At 39.7% G+C, this 22,492-nt stretch overlaps 1 protein-coding gene across 1 annotated transcript in view; it reads left to right on the top strand.

The window, feature by feature from the left end:
- The first annotated feature begins 7,154 nt into the window (after nt 1-7,154).
- CNTN2 (contactin 2) overlaps nt 7,155-22,492 on the top strand; it is a 211,473-nt gene continuing 196,135 nt past the window's right edge. The window contains exon 1 of the mRNA XM_082245194.1: nt 7,155-7,320. The gene's annotated coding sequence lies outside the window, so the exon portion shown is untranslated. The remainder of the gene's footprint in view (nt 7,321-22,492) is intronic.

The following is a 22,492-nucleotide window of genomic DNA, read 5'->3' as shown; positions in this document are numbered from 1 at the left end:
AAACTATTATAATTTACCTGAAGTAGTTACAAAGATATGTGTTGTTTTAGGCCTCTTTCACAAGGTCGTTCGTTTTTTTTTCTCCGCTCCGGTGCTTTTTTTTTTCACGGCGTGGATGACACTTGTGTCATCCGCTCCGTATGTCCGCATTTCATCCCATCCATTTGCGGATGATATACGGACATAATGTATGTCTATGGGCATTGCGGATGTCAGCGGATGACACCGCTGACATCTGATTTTGCATCCGTTACGTTTTTTGAACGAAACAAAAATAGGGTTCTGTTCCATTCCGAAAAACGGAACAGAACTGAAAGGATGAAAATCGGATGTCAGCGGATGGTCATCCACTGACATCCGCAATGCCATTGACATTCATTATGTCCGTATATCATCTGCAAAAAAATAGGATGATTTGCGGACATGCGGAATGCCCGTGTGAAAGGGCCCTTAGAGTGGGTTCACACCAGTGCACTGTGGTTTGGGTGCAGCACAGTTGTATCTGCCTTTTACATGTGGTTTTAGTTGTGCTCCCAGTTGACTTATATTAAAACGTAAATTTTACTGAAAGCGCATCAAAGATGCAAGACTTTGGTGAGCTTTCATGAAAATTCTCAGATCCTATTGAAGTCAATGAGAGCGTATGTAAAACGCTGATAAATCACGTTGCACCAAAACCACAGTGCACAAACCCGGACTTACTAACATATGTTGAAGTTGCTGAAACTGGAGTACTGTGTTCTTAGAGCCAGAAGTATGGCATTGACTGTACTGTGTGGGGAATGAAAGTAGGAGTATTACATGATGCAAAAGCGGCCATACAGTGCACATACTTCATTAGTGTTCATTTATTTTTACAGTGCAAATAGCGTAAAACCGTCTTTGACCAGAGTTAGGATTTAATAAACAGTGCCCTAGAGCTTAGGTCAGTAGCCCATAGTAATTAATCATCATACTTACATCATACCAGTATAAGATAGATGATTGCATGCCATGGCTACTACATCTTGCTCTTTGAGCTTTGCTCCTTCCACTGTTTTGTTGAGTAAGCCCAAAAATATGGCCAATATCAATCAATAAACAAGAAGTCTTCCCTATGTGGTCTTATGAATAATGTTCCTGAAACTGAAGGCTGAATTTCTTTTGCTAACGAGCTTTGTCTTCTATTTGTCCATTAACCCCCTCACTCTCATCTTGCATATTCCATTAATCCACTTGCATTATTAATGAAAAGGGAAAGTAGCAGATGGGAAGCAGGGTGTGTCCATATGACCCCCTACTAGGTTTCCATTCTCTTGACACTTTCTGTTTGAAACTAGTAGTCTTACAGCCCTCCACCCCTTAGGGGTAGCCCAATGCTCTGAGACTACATCTAAAGGGGAATGGAACAAGATCATAAGGTTTAGGCGTGCTGAGTAGCTAGGAGCAGAATATACAATTACAAAGATTAAGAAATATACTTATTATTTTATACTTATAAATATTTAGTGAATGTCAATTTTTGCACATAAATTAACTTGTATTTTAAATTGTATCTATTTACTGCTAAACATTGACATGTTTATTTCAAATACTGAAGTTCTGTACAAAGATAGCATTTATTATTCAGTATGCATGATGTTAGAAATCTACAGTAAAATCTGAGTAAATATGAGTAGCATTCTTAGAAGATGGCGAGCAAATTTATATAAAGATATATTTTACTATGCACTTAAATTGAAGAGAAATATCTAAGCGTCTATTCACAGCTGAGCGGTTTGGTGCATGGTTTAAGTGCTTCATCTACAGTATTAAACCCATATTCCAAAATTGGTGGCTGCGTTTCTTTTTTTTTTTTTTTAGAGATGTTTTCTCTTTATTTTCCCTTTATTTTGATCTGGGGATCCAGCCAGTCCATTTTCTTTTAGCAAATCAAGCTGTCCAGACCAAGTAGCAGTTAGAGAGTTGAAACAAACCATGTAACACTTACATGCTGCATACAATGATTAGCTTTTATTCATTTATTTTATTTTTATTTATTTTTATATTTTTGATAAATTATATTTTTATATCATTTATTTACTTTTATATGTATAAAAAGTATTAGCTGGAGACTGATGATGCTGCTGTCCGAAGGTGTCTCCGTTGCTTCTCCAGTGGAATGGAGGCACCCTAAAACATAAAGGTTTTTTTTTTTTTTTTTTACCAGATCAGATGAAAATAAAGGAAAAAAAGGCTAAAAGCCTAATGCATTTACCACATTTAGGGGTTGGTCAACTGTACAGGTAGTTACATAGTTAAAGAGGAAGTAAAGTCTTCCTTTTTTTTCTTCCCCGTAGAGTAAAGGCATAATGTGCTGGTATGCATTGCATACTAGCGCATTATGTGACACTTACCTGCAAACGAAGCCCGCATTGTCCCCGCTGCAGGCCAAATCCATCTTCACCCGTCTTCCTTCCGGGTCTGTGGACTCCGGCTGTATTACTGGCCGTGTGACGTCACTGCCGCGCATGCGTGCTGGAGCCGCCAATCACGGCACAGGGCTCTGAAGAAACCGTTTCTTTAGAGCGCATGTGCCGATGACATCATCGGCTGCATGCAATGTATATATATCCTACACTGTTTAGGAGAGATAGTTACAGTATCTATAGGTAAGCCTCATTAAAGGATTAGCTATGGGTAAAAATTATAAAGGTGGGTTTACAACTACTTTAACCACTTGCCGACCAGTCACTGGGACTGTACTGCGGCAAAGTGGCTCGATTCTGTCCAGCAACGTCACTGGACTCCTCCCCTTGTGGGCGGCGATCGCCGGCACTCTTCCCCGATCGTCGGGGAATCGAGTCTGGAGATGTTACACAAGCGGGCGGATCTCCTAAGTGACAAACAGTGTCCGATTGCAGGGTTCAGCATAGCTGAACATGCGATCTGTGCCTGTGTCACTCAGTCACCTCCCCCCACACACGTTAGTAAGCACCAGGCATACATTAACCCCTTAAACCACCAATAAAAATTAATCCCTTCCCTTCCAGTGTCATTTTTACAGTAACAGTGTATATTTATAGCACTGATTACTGTAGTAATATCACTGGTACCCCCAAAAGTGTCAAAAATGTCAGTCAAGGGTCCGATCTGTCCGCCGCAATGTCGCAGTCCCACAAAAAAATCGCAGATCGCCGCCATTACTCGTTAAAAAAAAAAAAACAATAAAAATGACATAAATTTCCCTTAGTTAGTAGCTGCGATAAATTTTGCGCAAACCAATCAAAATACGCTTATTGTGATTTTTTTTTACCAAAAATATGTAGCAGAAAACAAATTGGCCTAAAATGTTAAAAAATTTTGATTTTTACATTTTTTTGGGGGGGAATTTCATATAAAAAAATGTGAAAAATATTGTTATTTTTTCAAAATGGTCGCTCTTTTTTTGGTTATAGCGCAAAAAGTAAAAATCGCACAGGTGATCAAATACCACCAAAAGAAAGCTCTATTTGTGGGGAAAAAAAAGACATACAATTTGGGTACAGCATCGCACGACCGCGCAATTGTCCGTTAAATTAACGCAGTGCCGAATCACAAAATATGGCCTGGTCAGGAATGGGGTAAAATCTTCTGGTCTTAAAGCGGTTAAAAATACGCTCATTGAGAATTTTTTTGTCAAAGACATGCAGCTTAATACATTTTGGCCTAAATATATGACAAAAATTGAATATATTGCATATTTTTTAACTGTCAAAGTAGAAAAATATTGTTAATTTGTATTATTATCGCAAAAAATAAAAAGCGCAGAGGTGATCAAATACCACCAAGAGAAAGCTCTGTTTGTGGGGGAAAAAAGGACGTAAATTTCGTTTGCGTACGGCGTTTCATGACCGCGCAATTGTCAGTTAAAGTCGCACAGTGCCGAATCGCAAAAAGTGGCCTGGACGTAAGACAGCAAAATCCTCCGGTGGTAAAGTGGTTAAAGGATTAGCTATTGGTAAAAGTTATAAAGGTGGGTTTACAACCACTTTAATTAGGTTAAAAAAAAATCCATCTAGTTCAACCAATAAAATAAATAAATAAATAAATATACTGAATCCTATACCCACAGGTGATCCAGAGGAAGGCTAAAAATTCTATAAATCATGGTCCAACTTAGCTTCTCAACAGAAGTACACCAAAGAAATCATTGCAGCACTGGGAAACCTAAAATCAGGTGGAACATGTACAGTAACATGTTTCCAAAGGTAAACTTATCCTTTAAGCTGGGTATGAACACAGGTTTTTTTTTTTTTATGAAAAAAACCCAAGAGATCCCCTCATCAACACAAGTGATAATAATGCAGGGATCTTTCTCACAGTGCTATTGTATTCTGAAAGCACATAACACCCCCTATAATACACTGATCAGTACTTGTAGCCGTTGCTGCAAGTGCAAATTGAATGCTGGTTTTCCAGCATGACCATTCATCAGAAGTCATTTGTTTGACTTCTGCTGAACAGAGAAGAGTACACACATACTGAAAGTTGGCCAGTTCCTGCTGAAAAGGCCTGCTGAAAAAGTGCACACGTACCTAACTTTAGATGCACTAGCAGATTTAGATAGATACTTACAATTTAAAGCCAAACACCATGCTACATTTGCAGGACAGCTTGTTTTATTGAAAAACAACAGACTTATTGGCCGGATCAACTGAAAAAAAATAAATAAAAGAAAGACTTAGGCTGGTCATACATTATACAATTTTCCTCTACAGTTTTCCTTTAAATTTACCAAAACCATATAATATGAGGTCAGACCTAAACACTTTCAATTTGCATGCAGTCAGGCAGGCCCTTGCACTACATAGTTGAAGGTAAATGTAAAGGAAGTTTAATAAGAAAATTGTATAACGTATGGCCAGCTTTAAAGTAGAACCATTTTGGATAGAGTGAGAGAGGGTTAGAAGCCCTGTCCGATTTTTTTTCCCACCATCTTTTTCACATTGCGAATATTTCCCTTCACTTCCTGTCCCATAGCCAAACAGGAAGTGAGAGGAAATTCCTGCAAATTAAGGGAATTCCTTGGGGATCCCCGGGTCACCAGAAACAGTGTCCCCTTTGGAAGAAATAGTCCCTATTACTTTTCAGGGGACAACCCAAAATTCTGGATTTTCTTTAAATTTCACTTTGAATGGTAATGGTAAACAGGCAGAGGCGCTGTTAGAAATCACGGGGCCCTATACAGCCTACCTGACAGGGCCCCTTTCCTCCAGCTGAAAGTGAATAAAGACATAAATCAAACACTTTCTCATCAGCACAGATAAATGAATAGGAAGCACTCCAAGGCTTCCTGCTCATTCACAAACTGAAGCATAGAATACACAGTTTACTATGCTTCAGTGATAAATGATCACAGGAGTGATTAGTACCGATCGCTCGCTGTGTTCATTTATCAGCCCCTTTCCCCGCTCTTCATCCTGAAACATCCCCCTGTGTGCCTGCAGCAACTGCTGGCAGGAAAGGAGAAGAGGGAAGCCAGCAGCTGCTGGTGGGAAAGGAGAGGAGGGAAGCCAGCAACTGCTGGCAGGAAAGAAGAGGAGGGAAGCCAGCAGCTGCTGGTGGGAAAGGAGAGGAGGGAAGCCAGCAACTGCTGGAGGGAAAGGAGAGCAAGGAAGCCAGCAGCTGCTGGTGGGAAAGGAGGGAAGCCAGCAGCTGCTGGTGGGAAAGGAGAGGAGGAAAGCCAGCAGCTGCTGGTGGGAAAGGAGAGGAGGGAAGCCAGCAGCTGCTGGGGGGAAAGGAGAGGAGGGAAGCATGCAGCTGCTGGCAGGAAAGAAGAGGAGGGAAGCCAGCAGCTGCTGGCAGGAAAGAAGAGGAGGGAAGCCAGAAGCTGCTGGCAGGAAAGAAGAGGAGGGAAGCCAGCAGCTGCTGGCAGGAAAGAAGAGGAGGGAAGCCAGCAGCTGCTGGCAGGAAAGAAGAGGAGGGAAGCCAGCAGTTGCTGGCAGGAAAGGAGAGGAGGGAAGCCAGCAGCTGCTGGCAGGAAAGAAGAGGAGGGAAGCCAGCAGCTGCTGGCAGGAAAGAAGAGGAGGGAAGCCAGCAGCTGCTGGCAGGAAAGGAGAGGAGGGAAGCCAGCAGCTGCTGGCGGGAAAGGAGAGGAGGGAAGCATGCAGCTGCTGGCAGGAAAGGAGAGGAGGGAAGCCAGCAGCACTGCGGGGGGGGGGCACCCAGGGGGGGGGGGCTGGACAGCAGATGGAAGTTGCTAGAACCTGCAGTTCCCGTGGGGGGGGAGGGGGGAAGAAGAGAAGAAGCTGGCATAACTGCAGGGGGAGGCAGAAGAGAATCAGTGTCTGCAAAAGGACAGCACAGCCGGACCTCCTGCTCAGCGCGTGTCTGGGCCCCCCTTTTGAACAGATGAGGCCCAGGTCCAGTCCAGTACGGGAGCCGGCTGCACTGCCTTATCAGTGGCCCTTTAAACAGGAACTATAGAAAGGCTGAATCGCTCTAATGAGGGCACAGACAGCAATATAAACTGACAAGCGTTCTAATCATCTCCACTCCATCCAAAACAAAAAATTTTTTGCTTTTACTTATACTTTAAAAATAAAGTAATGCAGCCATCACAGCTAGGAATTGGTAAACTGGAGTATAATAAATGTTTGCTTTCGGGTTTTATACCTCTTAAAGGAACATTTCCAGCCAACTTTCTGCTCATCATCTAAAGGCAGCAACTATATTAGTACATGGCCTGATTGTAAAAGGCTGCAGTGATTTCATTTGATTAGGAATCTCTGGAAGAATGACTTACTTGCTGGTATGTTTTTGGACTTTGACTGCACTGCAAATCAGACCGTCCAGGGGGAAAAAAGATCAAGCACCATGGTCAGCACAAAAAAACAACTGCCTAATTATCTACAACGGGTTGTGGAATACATTAATGATTAGTATCTTTATTTGACAACTTGCTGACTTTGGTAAATACACCTATAAATCTGCAGAGTACACAGGCTGAGATATATGTAGTTTTTAATATGCGCAATTTGCAGCATACGGTCAAACATAAGTAATTTTTATTTTGCCCTATCCATATAAAAGGCCTGGCACAGTGTGTACATCTGCCAATGTGTCTGTGTCCCTGCCCTGACAGGGAGGACTCTGGAGGAAAAGGGAGGGAGGGAGAGGAGACAGTGAGGAAAGGAGAGGGAGAGGAGGAGGAGGAGGAGCATATACTGATGCAGTCAGCTTGCAGCATCCTGATACACATACATATATACTGTATCGCACTCAACCTACACCCTCCCTCCTTGCTGCAGATTTCTGTGTGTGATGTGAAGAAGAGAAATACAAGTGTTCACAGCCGCGGTACCACTCATCAGCCTACAGGTACATCTCTGCTCATTGCTCCTAATGCTTTCACTTACTCTTACCTTTCTATCATTTATGCTTTGGTCTTTATATGTCATTTACTATTTAAGTATTTTTTTTTTATATGAAGATTTATGCTTTAAAGGCACAAATGAGAAAAGATGTAGAGGAATGCACATCTAGTAAAGTCTTAGATTTCTTCTTTAGTGCATATGAAAATGACTCCTAGAGATATGCCTGGCCTTGTAATCCCAGGACCAGGTGCGGCATGCTACATCGGTCAAGTGTCTTCAGTTTTCTGCTGCATGGCGTACAGCGTTTAATAAAGTGCCAACTTAAAGGAGTACTGGAAAGTAGATTTTCCTAAGAGAAGTCCTAGATACCCTATGATAGGTAACATGCAAGAGGTGGTGAGAACATATTGGGAGCTTCAAGTCTGTATCTAAGCAAGGGATCTTAGGGTTACCATACACATTACAATCTGACCATACAATCTTTGTGCAATCAACTTTTTATTTACCAAATGTATGTAAAAAAAAGAAGGTCCTACCTAATGTATCCAATAAATCTGTATCCATATATTATATTATATTTTATATATATATATATATATATATATATATATATATATATATATATATATAGATACAGATACACAATATATGCACTATACTATATATATATATATATATATATATATATATATATATATGGATACAGATACACGATATATGTACTACACTATGTATGTATATATGTATATTTATTATATATGGATATGAATACACGATATATGTACTACACTATATATACATATATATATATATATATATATATATATATATATATATTATACATGGATACAGATAAACGATATATGTACTACACTATATATATATATATATATATATATATATATATATATATATATATATATTATACATGGATACAGATAAACGATATATGTACTATATATATATATATATATATATATATATATATATATATATATATATATATATATATATAAATATATATATATATATATTTATTATATATGGATACAATACACGATATATGTACTACACTATATATGTATATATATATATATATATATATATATATATATGTATATATATATATATGTATATATATATATATATATGTATATGTATATATATATATATATGTATATATATATATATAATATATGGATACAGATACACGATATATATGTACTACACTATATATATATATATATATTATATGGATACAAATACACGATATATGTACTATACTATATATGTATATCTATATATATATATATATATATATATATATATATATCTATATATATATAGATATATATATATATCTATATATATATATAGATATATATATATATACATACATATATAGTGTCCTTGCACTACATAGTTGTTGGTAGATCTAAAGGAGTTTGTACAATCAGATTGTGTGGTGAGCTCAATAATACCTTAAAGTGGTATTAAACCCAAACCAAAAATGTAATATATTGCAGTTTAATAATCCTACAATGTGGTGGCTGCATTCATCTTTCTTTTTTTAGGCTTTTCCCCCCGCTGTTTTCACATTACATAGTTAGGTTGAAAAAGACACAAGTCCATCTGGCTCAACCAATAAAAAACAAAAAAAAACAAAAAAAAAAACGAATGAAAACCCAACCATACAATCTCATATACACAGTCCTATACCCAAAGTTGATCCAGAGTAACATATTGTGATCTGGCCAGTAAAGCTGGATACACACTATACAACTTATACTTATACACTATACAACGTTTGTCGTTTGATTTCCTTTAGATTTACCTCCAACTATGTAGTGCAAGGGCCTGCCTAATTTCATACTAATTGAATGTGTTTAGATTTGACCTCAAATTATATGGTTTTGGTAAATCTAAAGGATAATTGTATAGTGTGTATCCAGCTAAAGGATAATTGTATAGTGTGTATCTTCTGTTGTAGGCTGGCCATATATTATACAATTTTCTTACAATTTTCTGTACAATTTCCTTTAGATTTACCTTCAACAATGTAGTGCAAGGGCCTGCATGATTGCATACAAATGTAAAGTGTTTAGGTCTGACCTCGTATTATATAAAGCAGAAGGTTGATATTCGGCTGTATCCGAGACAGCACCCGTCCCTTCCCCAAGATATATGGAAATAGCAAACAAAAAGTGTCCCAGGGGAATTTAAGTGGCCAAGGCTGGGTTATTCCAGTACAATGAGTATAAAGAATGAAGAAAGTAGAATAATAATATTATACTTTATACTCATTGTACTGGCATAACCCAGCCTTGTCCACTTAAATTCCCCTGGGACACTTTTTGTTTGCTACGACCTCATATTATATGGTTTTGGTAAATCTAAAGGAAAAAATCTAAAGAAAATTGTGTAGTGTGTATCCAGCTTCAGAGTGCCTACATTCTGGATGAAGGAGCAAAAAGACACCTTTGGATAACAGCATTGTTAGTCTGGGGAGGAGGGGAGTGTTTTATATACTAGCAGATTTAAATACACAAACAAATTTGAGCCAAAATCCAGCAAACACTTTATAAACAGTTTTTTTTCCTTTTGGGATAAAGGTTTTACATAAAAAAAAAAAACATTGTAAGCACCCCGGTTTGTTCCAACCCCCTAACTGCTACATCTATATGCTTGCTCTGTTGAAAAACAACAGACTTACTGGTTGGATCACCAGGTGAAAGTAAAGGAAAGAGCCTAAAGAAAACAAATGCAGTCACCAAATCTCCTTTGGATCTACCATCAACTACATAGAAGAAGAGGGCATTGTATCTACTAACTGAATAGGTTGCCTAGTTTTGTTCTCATATTACACAGTTTTGGTAAACTAAACAATATAGTACAGAGATTGTACGTTAAAATTATAAAGTGTAACCCAGTCTTTGAGGTGCAGTGAAAAAAAAAAAAAGAAAGAAAACTAATGCAGCCAACACATCTAAGAACTGTATATTAAAAATCTAAGAACATCTAAGAACTGTTAAGCTGAAATAATGTTTGTTTTTGGGTTTAGATTTGCTTTAAAAACTGAGATTATTGAGTAGGCCTGTGTAAATCCCTGGAGATTAAAAAGTCCAACAACATGTTTATAGCAAATATAAAGTCAACAAAAAAAATTGAAAGGCATTTAGCAGACATTATGAAGACTTATTAAAAGGTTTTAAAGGTTAAATCTCAAGGATAATAAATGCAGCAAGACTTCAGCTGCAGCTGTAAGGGGATACATTCTACTTCTACAAAAATGCAGGTCTCATGGAAATAGTGACATGAATGAAATCATTATAGTTACATAGTTAGTGAGGTTAAAAAAAGACATCAGTCCATCCAGTTCAACCTATGATGTGTGTGTGTGTTTGCTGCTAACCGTACATTGTATACCCCTGTATGTTGTGGTCTTTAAGGTGCCCATCTAATAGTTTTTTGAAACTATCAATGCTCCCTGCTGATACCACTGCTTGTGGAAGAGAATTCCACATCCTTACCGCTCTGAGAGTAAAGAACCCCCTACGTATTTTAAGGTTGAACCGCCTTTCCTCTAGTTTTAGTGAGTGGCCACGTGTCTTATTGTATCTCCTTTCTCTGAATAGTTTGTTCCTTATGCTAGGGTCGCCAGTACAGTATTTGTACATTGATATCATATCCCCCCTCAAACGTCTCTTCTCTAGAGAGAATAGGTTCAGTGCTTGTAGTCTTTCCTCATAGCCGATGCCCTCCATTCCCCTAATTATTTTTGTTGCCCTTCTCTGGACTTTCTCCAGTTCCAGCACATCCTTCCTGAGGACCGGTGCCCAGAACTGGACAGCATACTCCAGATGTGGCCGGACCAGAGTCTTGTAGAGCGGGAGAATAATCTCTTTATTTCTGGAGTGAATCCCCTTTTTATACATCCCAGTATTCTGTTGGCTTTGCTTGCAGCGGCTTGGCATTGCATGCCACTGCCAAGCCTGTTGTCTACCAGTACCCCCAAGTCCTTTTCCATCCTAGACTCACCCAGAGGTTCCCCCCCCCCTAGTGAGTAGCTTGCTTTCTGGTTTCTGGCCCCCAAATGCATTACTTTACATTTTTCAACATTAAACCTCATCTGCCATGTAGTTGCCCACCCCGTTATTTTGTTCAGGTCTGCTTGCAAGGTTTCCACATCCTGCATAGAAGATATTGGCATGCTTAGTTTAGTATCATCTGCAAATACTGAGATTGTACTAGATAACCCCTCCTCTAGATCATTTATGAATAAATTAAACAGGATTGGTCCCAGGACAGAACCCTGGGGGACCCCACTTTCCACACCCGCCCAATCCGAGTACTCCCCATTAATCACCACCCTCTGGACTCTCCCCTGGAGCCAGTTCTCTATCCAGGTACTCACCTTATGATCCATACCTACCTTCCTTAGTTTGTACAGTAAGCGTTTGTGGGGAACGGTGTCAAAGGCCTTTGCAAAGTCCAGATACACCACATCCACAGGCTTACCTTTATCTAGGTGGCAGCTCACTTCATCGTAGAAGGTTAATAGATTGGTTTGGCATGAACGATTTTTCATGAATCCATGCTGATTACTACTAATAATACCGTTTTCATTATACACACCTGTTCATGCCAGACAAATGTATCTTGTTCCTTACTGCACTGTTATTGTTGTTGTGCTTTTAGCTGACCCTTTTTTACAGTTGTTCGTTTTGTTTGTACTGGTATTATTATCATACTCTTTTAATTGTTTGCACTGTTATTGTTATTATTTTTACTCTTTAGCATGCTGTCAATTAAGAATGCTTTCAGAAATAGACGTGTTAATAGTTTTTTATAATTTCCAAAAATGGAAACGAACAGAAAAGAAATCCAAATCAAATCAAATCAATATTTGGTGTGACCACCCTTTGCCTTCAAAACTGCATAAATTCTTCTAGCCACACTTGAACACAGTTGTTGAAGGAACTGGGCAGGCGAGTTGTTCCAAACATATTGGAGAACGAACCACAGATCTTATGAATTTAATCTGCCTCAAATCCTTCTGTCTCTTCATGTAATCCCAGACACTTGATGAGATCAGGGCTCTGCAGGGGCCAAACCATCCCTTCCAAGACAATTTCTTCTTCTTTACCTTAAAAGAGATGTATGGGATTTTTTTTTTTATCATACTTACCTAGGTGGATGCAGCATTGGTCTGATGCTGCATTTGATCCCTCGCTAGCTCTAACACTTAAAACGAGAGATCAAACACCCCTGATCACTCGAGCTCCCTGAGGAGAGGGCTGGTGACTGTCAGTCACGCTCTCTGCTCTGCCCACTCTCGCTCCCTGGAGCGCTGTTCTGTGGAGGGGGCAGGAGCGGTCGGCTCAGGCTCTCAGTGGCTTACTGAGAGGCTGAGCTGGGTGCCAGTCCAGGCATGTGGGCAGATCATAACCATATGGTCGTGATTTTTCTTGAGCCTGGACTGGCTCTGTGATGGCAGTTGACAGCGGGACAGAACGATCTCCACTCCTGTGATCCACAGGGGAAGTACAGCTAAACAAACTTTGGCTTTTATTCACCTTTAAAGACATTGGCTGTATGTTTGGGGTTGTTGTTCTGCTGAAGAATACATTTGGGGTAAATCACACTCCTCACCGATGGTATGGCATGATGGATAAATATCTGTCTACATTTCTCAGCACTGAGTACCCCATTGATGTTGACCAAATCTTTAACTCTATTTGCAGAAATGCAGCCCCAAACTTGCAAAGAACCTCCACCATGCTTCACTGTTGCCTTCACCAGTCGAGAACACCTGCTGCCAATTTTATGCACCCTATGTTATTGTGCATAGCTGAATTGCTTAGTCTTGTTTCCACATCAAAGGTGTGACTTTTTGGCTGCAGATCTTCCATGAAGACCACTTCTGGCCAGACTTCTCCAGACAGTAGATAGGTGTACATAGGTCCCAGTGCTGATGGCACTGCTGGGCATCTTCTGATGTTGAAGGAAAGTAATCTGCTTCATTAGGTTTCATTGGCTGACCAATGTGCCTACATTCCTTAAAGCGGAGTTCCGACCACATTTTAAACTTCCCATCATGCATAACTTTATCACATGTTAAAAACGATTTGGCTATTTTTTTTTTTTTTCGGTTCCTTTACCTTATTTTTAATGAAAAATAACTTCACTTCCTCCCTATGTGGCCACGGCTGCCAACGTCATTTTCTGATTCGCATTTGCTCCTGGGAGATGAGTGTCATCAATCCCAGGAGTCAATGCGCCTGCACCGGTGTCCCTCATCACTTCCGGTGCAGGCGCGTCATTCTCTGCCGATGGATGGAGAACAGCTTCTGGGCTCGCGCAATGACGCGGAACCAGCTGTGGAATGACGCGCCTGCCCTGGAAGTGACGAGAGTATAGCATTCTAGGACTCGCGTACAACCGAAAAATCCAGGAAGAGGGACATTGCGGCTTCAGATGCCCACACCGCAGATGGCTGTGCTGTACAAGAATTTCACAAGGTAAGCAATTCATTCTGCATGTACACAAAACAGGGGACAGTTTACAGGATATCTTTATTTAAATGCACTAGCCCTGATTATTCTAGGGGTATTTTTTGGTAAAAATAAAAAAAAATTGGCTGGAACTCCGCTTTAATGTTGCCCGTGTCTTTGTGCTTCTTAAAAAGAGCTTGAACAGCACATCTTTAACCCCCACTTTGCTTTGAAAACATTGCCTGGGAAAGACCTTGCTGATGCAGAATAACTATATTTTGTTTTGTTACTGTCCTCATTTTTACCAGGGTGTATGACCTGTGACCATAAACTGTCCTTAGTAGCAGAGTTTGGTTGTTCCTCACCCAGATTTAAGCCTCCTACACAGCTGATTTTGTTTCATTTAATTACAGTGTTTCGACTTACTTATGAAATTGATAATCATTATTACCTGCTTGGTATAACTGGCTAATCACACACCTGACTCTAAGGCTCCATTCACACTACCGCGACCTGTCAGGCGACTTGTCAGCCTGACAAGTCGCGGTCCGTCGCGGTCCATGCAGTGCTACAGGACCCGTTCTAATAGGAGCGACACAAGTCCTGTACTACTTCAGGGCGACCTCGGAGCGACTTGCATAGACATTCATTATATGAAGTCCGTGCAAGTCGCGCCGAAGTCGCGGTGCATGGGACTTCACAGGTCACCCCCGAAGTCGTGCAGAAGTCGTGCCGCTGCAGTGTGAATGCGGTCTAATTCTACAAAATCTCTGACTTTGTGCAATCTACGTAAAAGTGTGTAAGTGTAAGAATTGGGTAGATGTACCAAATATTGATTTCATTTCATTTTTCTTCTGTTCGGTCACTTTGCATTTTGTAAATTGATATATATATATATATATATATATATATATATATATATATATATATAATTATTATTATTATTTTTTTTTTTAAAGCAAAGCATTCTTACTTTACAGAATATTTTCACACCTGCCTAAAACATTTATAATATACTGTATATTATACTGTTTTTATTGTTTGATGTTCTTTCAACTGTCCGTCCCTTTTGCACAGCTGTTTATTGTTTTATACATTGCTAATTTCTTGGTGTATATGTTATTGTTTCATGGAAGGAAAAAAACACGCTAAAGTGTCAGTGTTTCTGTGTGAAGTACACTTCAATATGCATGTGGTTTATTCTCTTGCAGCTGCTGCTGCTGGAACCTTGCTGGTCCTAGTTTTTATTAGAGTTGTGCTCACTGCACTTTTTCTGGCAGGCTTTTTAGTTTTGCTTGCTTTGCTCATAATTTTTAAAGGTGTCCAGCATGTAATGAACTAGAGCAGCAATGTTTAACTATCAGTTATCTTATATACTTGTCTTAAGATGCTTCGCAGTTCAACAAAATATACAAGTACCATATTGTACACATCATTGTTAATTATTGTAGGTATACAGAAGTTGGCCCAGCTAATGTTGTCTGACGTACTTTAGTGCTAGTGATTCATTTAAGTGAGCTTACTAAGAGTATCCATATGCCTCTAAAAGCAAGAATAATATAATTGAAGTTTAATGAATGAAAAATATGAAGCTAATATAAATTATTTATTTTCTGCATTTTAGTGCTTCTGAGGACAAACCTGTGGGAGAGGACATAAAATGCTTATTGCACACTATCACACTCACAAAGAAGCAGGGTCTCTTGGGTAGCATCATTGACCATATAAATGTGGTTGGCTTTTTTTTTTTTATGGATTAGTGGATGACGTGATTGATGATAGATCTACGTTGTGGGACATTTTTAAGGGGCCGGTATATGGGGGCCCCCTTGTTGTTGTTAAAGGGAGTTTCCAGATTCCAATAAGCCCCCCCGCCTGCAGACTCCTACAACTACCAGGGCAGGGTTGTCCTCATCAGCACAGGGAAAAGGTACTTTGCCAGGGGGTTTACCCCTGGCAAAGTACCCTCCCATGTTGAGGGCATATGCATAGCTTGTTTTTCTGACCATTATTAGTATAGCCTTAGTATATATTAGTATATTAGTATAGCCTTAGATTTAATTAGTATATTATGATTAGGTTTGCATGCATGTATTTAATCTAGGTTTAACATGTAAGTAATTATTTAATGATGTATTCGAACACTTCCCATTGACCATGAATATTTAATGGGTGTAGACAAAATATCTGGGATTTTTAAGGTGCTTAAAGTATCATTCTATACCACAAATATGACAATAAATGTTAAAAAAAAACAATACATTTATTGGTTTAAATTAAAAACACATCAACATATGATTGACATAAAATAGTTTTTACATATAGAGATAATTTTGCTCAAAATCCCGTCTGCGCCTAATGCTGACTGGTTTCGCCTAAGTGTGGCTTCTTCAGAGATAGTGCCAGAGTCATTGCTACTAGTAAGTAAATCAAAAATGCAATCAATACAACAGAATACATTGTTATAAAAAAAAAAAGCAAATACTTTAGGCAAGATAAGCCTGTGTCCAAATAATGTGCACATATTTGTATGAGGCAGTTCATACCTGTGGCATGATACCCGAACGGTGGATTGAAGTTGTATGAGCCTAAGCCTAGGAGCCAGGAGCATGCGTCGGGGGTATGAGTCTCAGTGCCTGCAAAGGGGGGAAAGCAGAGCTAAAATAACAACAGATACAAGCCTATGTTAATGACAGGGTCATAAAGAAAGTAAAATGAATAGGGAAAGAAAACCCCTCCAGTGAGTATATACTTGTCAGACTATACCAAAAATTTACTTACACTTTCTAATTATGCTGCTCAAAAATAATGTCACCTAAAGGGAAGTTATAACCGGTCTTCAGTACAGGTGTGAAAGGAAGCCCAAAGTGCTTGTATAAATCAAAGGCATAATAACTATGTCCTTTAAAAACAGTTATCTTTTGTCTACATTCTTTATGCTTATGGGGGTGTTGGTGGGTGCTATACTCATTTGACTACTGGTTCCCTTCACAACTTATCCGAATATTGAATGTGACACACACACCAGATACCACCAAAATTTAAAGGGGCAATCTCCACTGACCACCATCCTAAGGGGGCACTTATTCCTTACCTCTGCACTCAAGGTTTGCAATGTATTGTAGAGCCCTGACAGTTTAGTCTGCTGCACTTTGTGTGCTAGAGGGTCCTGACTGCTTCAATGTGTACATATAGTGGCACTGTATACACAGCAAAATGTTGACTGCTGAACTGTGTACATTACAGAATCCTAACCACTTTACTATATACAATGCAAAGACCTGACTACTCCATTGACCTGACCACTCTATTGACATACACAAAAAAGCCCTAGCTGGTGTACTGTATACATCAACAGAGTTCTGATCGCTGCACTGTGTGCACTACAGAGTCTTGACCACTAAGCTGTATACATTGTAATTGTGGCCACTTTTTCTTCAAGCCAAACCCAAACACTTTAGTGGCGCACAGCAAATAGTTTTTTTCTTAGTATACGCTATAGGTTAACAGACCTGGAACACCTTTGGGCGCTCTAAAGACAATAGTAATGCAGTGCACATAGTGCCCCCTCACCCCCCTGTCAGGCCCTGTTCCGAGCTACTTTCATGTCTGAACAATATGTCCGGGTTTCAGGGGGAGTGAAACCCAGAAAAATTATTTAAAAGGAGTACAGGGGGCAACCCTGTTACTGCTGCACTGTGTACACGAAATAGTCCTGACCACTGCACTTTGCACACACACTATACACTGCAGACTTCTGACTGCTGCACTGTATACATTATAGAGATCTTATTGTGTACACGAAGAAGTCCTGACTACTGTGCTGTGTACTCTGCAATGTTTTAAGTGCTGCACTGTGTGCACTACAGAAATCGAACCAACACACTGTGTGCAGTACTGACTACTGCATTGTTTAGAATATGTTGTACAATACATAGTCATGTCATCATAAATGCTTAATAAAGTCCTTTTTTTAACCACTTGCCGACTGCCGCACGACTATTTGCGTCGGCAGTCAGCCCCTCACAGGCAAAGTGACGTAGATCTACGTCGCTAGCCTGTGAGGGTCTAGGGAGCGAGCGCGCGCCCCCAGAGGTGTGCTCCCGCGTGGTCACGGACCCCCCGCGCGTGTGACCGTCGGACCCGATGTCCGCCAGTCACTCGCGATCGTTGCTGCAGAGGGAGAAAGTCAGGCGGCTGATGTAAACAAGCCGCCTGTCATTCTCCCCTGTGTAGAAACAGTGATCATACGGTTCTACTATGTAGGACCGTTGATCACTGTTCCTACAGCTCAAGCCACAGCCAATCACAGTTAGAATCACGCCCCTAGGGACACACACAGCCCCTCCCTCTCAAAAAAAGTTAACCCCTTCACTGCCAGTGTAATTTTACAGTAACAGTGCATATGTATAGCACTGATTACTGTAGAAATGTCACTGGTAACCCCAAAAATCTGTCCGATCTGTCCGCCGCAATTTTGCAGTACCGCAAAGAAAATTGCAGATCGTCGCCATTACGCGTTAAAAAAAACAACAAAAATTACAAAAATCTTTCCCTTTGTTAGTAAACGCGATAACTTTTGCGCAAACCAATCAAAATACGCTTTTTGCAATTTTTCTTTTACCAAACATATGTAGCATAAAACAAATTGGCCGAAAATGTTAAAAAATTTTGATTTTTACATTTTTTTTGGGGAATTTCATTATAAAAAAATGTGAAAAATATTGTTATTTTTGCAAAATTGACGCTCTTTTTTTGTTTATAGCGCATGATCAAAAAATCGCACAGGTGATCAAATACCACCAAAAGAAAGCTCTGTTTGTGGGAAAAAAAGTACGTCAAATTCGTTTAGGTACAGCTTCGTACGACCACGTAATTGTCCGTTAAAGTCACGCAGTGCCGAATCGCAAAATAGGCCCTGGTCAGGAAGGGGGTAAAATCTTCCGGGGCTTAAGTGGTTAAGGTAGGCTCAGACATTTCTATATTCTGTGTGCATATGTAAGGCATGTGTAATGGAAGAGTTTTATTTTCTTTAAAATGATACCTTGTCTTGAGCTGCATGTGCGGCTGTAAGACCATCTCCTGTGGCACAGTAATTAAGTATTTTGTAGGTACAAAGACTACAACATATGTGTGCTGTGTATAGGCTCAGAATCTACTTAGTCATTCCCCCTTAACCACTTTCACTGTTAGGTGCAATATTGCAACGTCCACAATTGACTACACTTAGCACTGAATTCCTTTTCTCAGTGTGCTGCTAAGTGTCAATCAACTTTAACATACTACTAAACAGTTTTGGTCCAGGGAAAACAAAACAAACTGCTCATTCTAACATAAAAATCACAGTATTTTTTAAGATATGCAGAATCATAGTCAAAAAGTTAGTAAATACAATAAACCAACATTCAAGTGATATTAGTCCGTTTGCTTGCCTAAAATGAACCCTAAAATAAGGTGCAAGTTCTTCCAGATTAGACATTGCAAACTTCTGTCTACCACCCAAAGACTGATGTACTGGTTGGGAGGTTTAACCCTAAAATCTATGCTCAGGAGGGTTATATAAAAATATGGAAAAGATTAGGACTGCTTACTTCTATTACTAATATCAGAGAGGTGCCTTAGGCATCCACCAGGTTTTCCCGGTGTTGGTGTATGGGAGGGACTTCATGGGCTGCTTGACTTTGTTAAAGAAACCTGGGAAAGCAAATCCTCAATCCTCATCACATAAGATGGTCACCCAGATGAGGGAGAGTATTGCTAGTGTGATGCCTCTGGTAAAAGAGAGAAAGCCCAAGAAGGGCAGAGAAGATGTACAATTGATTGGCCAAACTTAGTTCCAGTTTGGGTACCTGGGTGGCTGTGCTTAGCTCTTGAGTAGATACCCTTTTAATGCATGTTAATATTGTCTGCTAGCACTGCTTGTCGCAGCTTGGCACTGCATGCTATTGTGGAGCTTGTGATCTACTAGGACCCCCCAGAGGTTCTCCTCCCAGCGTGTAACTCATATTTTTAGCATCCAAGTGCATTACTTTACATTTTTCAATATTAAACCTCATTTGCTATATAGCTGCCCACCCCTTTGAGGCCTTTTCGGAAGGTTGCTATATCCTGTTGTGAAGTAATTGTCCTGCTTAGCTTGAAATCATTAGCAAACACTGAGATTAAACTATTTATGCCAACCTCAATATATTTTATGAACAAGTTAAACAGAAGTGGACCCAGGACAGAGCCTTGGAGTACCCCACTTACAACTCTAGAACATTCAGAAAATACGCTATCACCACCCTCTGGATGCGCTCCTGCAAACAGTTTTCTATGCAGGAACATACACTATTATCAATGCCAACATATCTCAATTTGTAAATTAGGCATTTATGGGGTACTGTAGCAAACATTTTGGTGAAATCCAAATATACCATATCCACAGTCGAGAGGTCTCAACACCAATAGGGCCCAAATCAGATTCCCACAAAATCTTTCTATTATAAGCCTGGGCTCATGCCTGGAAGGCTGAAAAGAAATAAATATTATTTGTGTGAAACAAGTTTTAATCATAATGCCAGCCAAATGATTATCTGCAAGAATAGGTAATACACATCCACATTTTCTGGTGATCGCACGTCTAAGCTGATGATATCAGAAAAAAAGATAGAATTCAGAAAATGATTTTCCTCTTTTAGATCCAAAAAGGATTTGAGTTGCCCAAGATTTAACATCTAAGCTAAACAAATAATACTCTGTCTACACCTGTGCTCAGGATGTGGCACCACACAAAGCTCAGGCAATGATCAATTCTGCCAACGTGGAGCATGACTAATAATGCCAGGAACGTGAACTGAGCATTTTTTAGGAGAACAATTATAAGGAATGGAATTGAGTAAAAATAATTCATCTATCTTTGTAAAAAGAGCCTAATATTTCATAAAACATAAGCAGTCCACAGCACACTATAGTAACAAATTAAGCAGCCGCTTATTCAACAGCAAGCCATGCATATGGTTGCATGAACATATCACGCTGTCATAACAAATTAAATTATACAGCACATTTTATCAACCATTCTAAACAAATCAGAGTGGAATAGCACACTATATGAAATAGATGGATTGAGCTGGCAACACTGTTGTCCATATAACCCTTTAATGGTTACAAAGAAGTAACAATAAAATGAAAACTGACGCGTTTTGGTGAGAGCTACGACTAAGGCTCTCACTGAAACGCATCCGTTTTTTGTTTTATTGTTATTCCTTTGTATCCAGTCACCAATAAATTGCTTTACGGACTATAGTGTTGCCCGCTTAATCCATCAATTTGTCTTGTTTTGGTGTGCACGGACACACTGAGCCCAGGCACCTGTGTGTGGATCTTGCATTCAGATTGGATGTTCCTGGGTTGTGTGCGCTGCTCCTCTCAGACTTCACTTAGCACACTATATCACCCTGCAAAAACATTAGTCCTCTTGCAAACAGGTGTAAAGTCGAGTGCATGGGACTTTGCAGGTGTACTTTTTAAACAGTTACAGCATGTGCAAAAGTTCTTTAAATTAACTACAACATCAAGTTCTATTACATCACAACAGTACAATATATAACAAAGCAACTCATCCCCAGCTTTCTCATCTTCTAACCTCTCAATAATTATCCACCATCAGTTCCTTCCATGTGCAATTCTACTTTTACTCAACCACCACAAGCTTTCTCATATGTAATCCCTACAAATCAAAGCGATTCTAAACCCTCTTTTAAAATAAATAAATAATAAACATGTCATGCTTATCTGCTCTGTGCAATGGTTTTGCACAGAGCAGCCCCAAACCACTGCTTCTGGACTCCCCCCTCTTCAGCAGAGGAAACTGCTTCCTATGGGGGCAATCGTGCAGGCTCAATCCCGAGCCGCACTGTCTGCATCCATAGGCACAGACAGCGCAGCTCAGTCCTGTCATTGATCCCTTATTACAGGCTGTGATTGGCTCACACTGCTGACTCTCTGTCCTGGGAAGACAGAGAGCAGAGAGCCACTGCTCTCAGGCACAGTGCTGGATTTAGGGAGTGGCTGGGAGGATCCTGTTCCCAGAAGAATTTTTTACCTTAGTGTAGAGAATGCATTAGGGTAAAAAAAAAAAACCTTAAAGTGATTGTGTGAACGATTACTTTGTAAAACAAACAATTCAGTTTAAAATAGAAATTAAAGATAAAACATTTGTGTATAAAAATATATATATATATACACGCCCTTTTCCCTTTTTTTATAAGTGATCACATTCCCTCTGTTCTCAGCTGCATAAGAGCTGGGGATGAGGAAAAGCAGCAGAACACTGAGCTTCCCAGTGAATGGCTGTGCAGTGGGGGCATGCCAGGAGAGATCATTGGAGGAGAGCACAATGAGTTCCCAGCATAGCTGGAAAACTGACTTGCTTAGTGTGGTCAGTTTTTAATAGGAAAGCAAGGGGGCCTGCAGGAACATCAGGGATTTCATACAAAGGAAACAATACACAGAGAGCAGGAAACTTTCTCATGCAAATATTTGGTACAGCAGCCACATATCAGGAATCTGAAGTGTTGGGGTAACAAACGCTTTAAGGCTTTAGAACCATTTTAATGTACAACTCCCTCATATTCTATCATTGCAAGTCGCATGAATGTAAATGCCTATTATATTCAGCCACTACTAACACCCACAATG

Source organism: Pelophylax lessonae (assembly GCF_965119305.1).
Source record: "Pelophylax lessonae genome assembly, chromosome: 2".
NCBI classification, from domain to species: Eukaryota; Metazoa; Chordata; class Amphibia; order Anura; family Ranidae; genus Pelophylax; species Pelophylax lessonae.
Note: the sequence above shows the minus strand (reverse complement) of the source record. Positions and strands in the feature narration are given on the sequence as shown.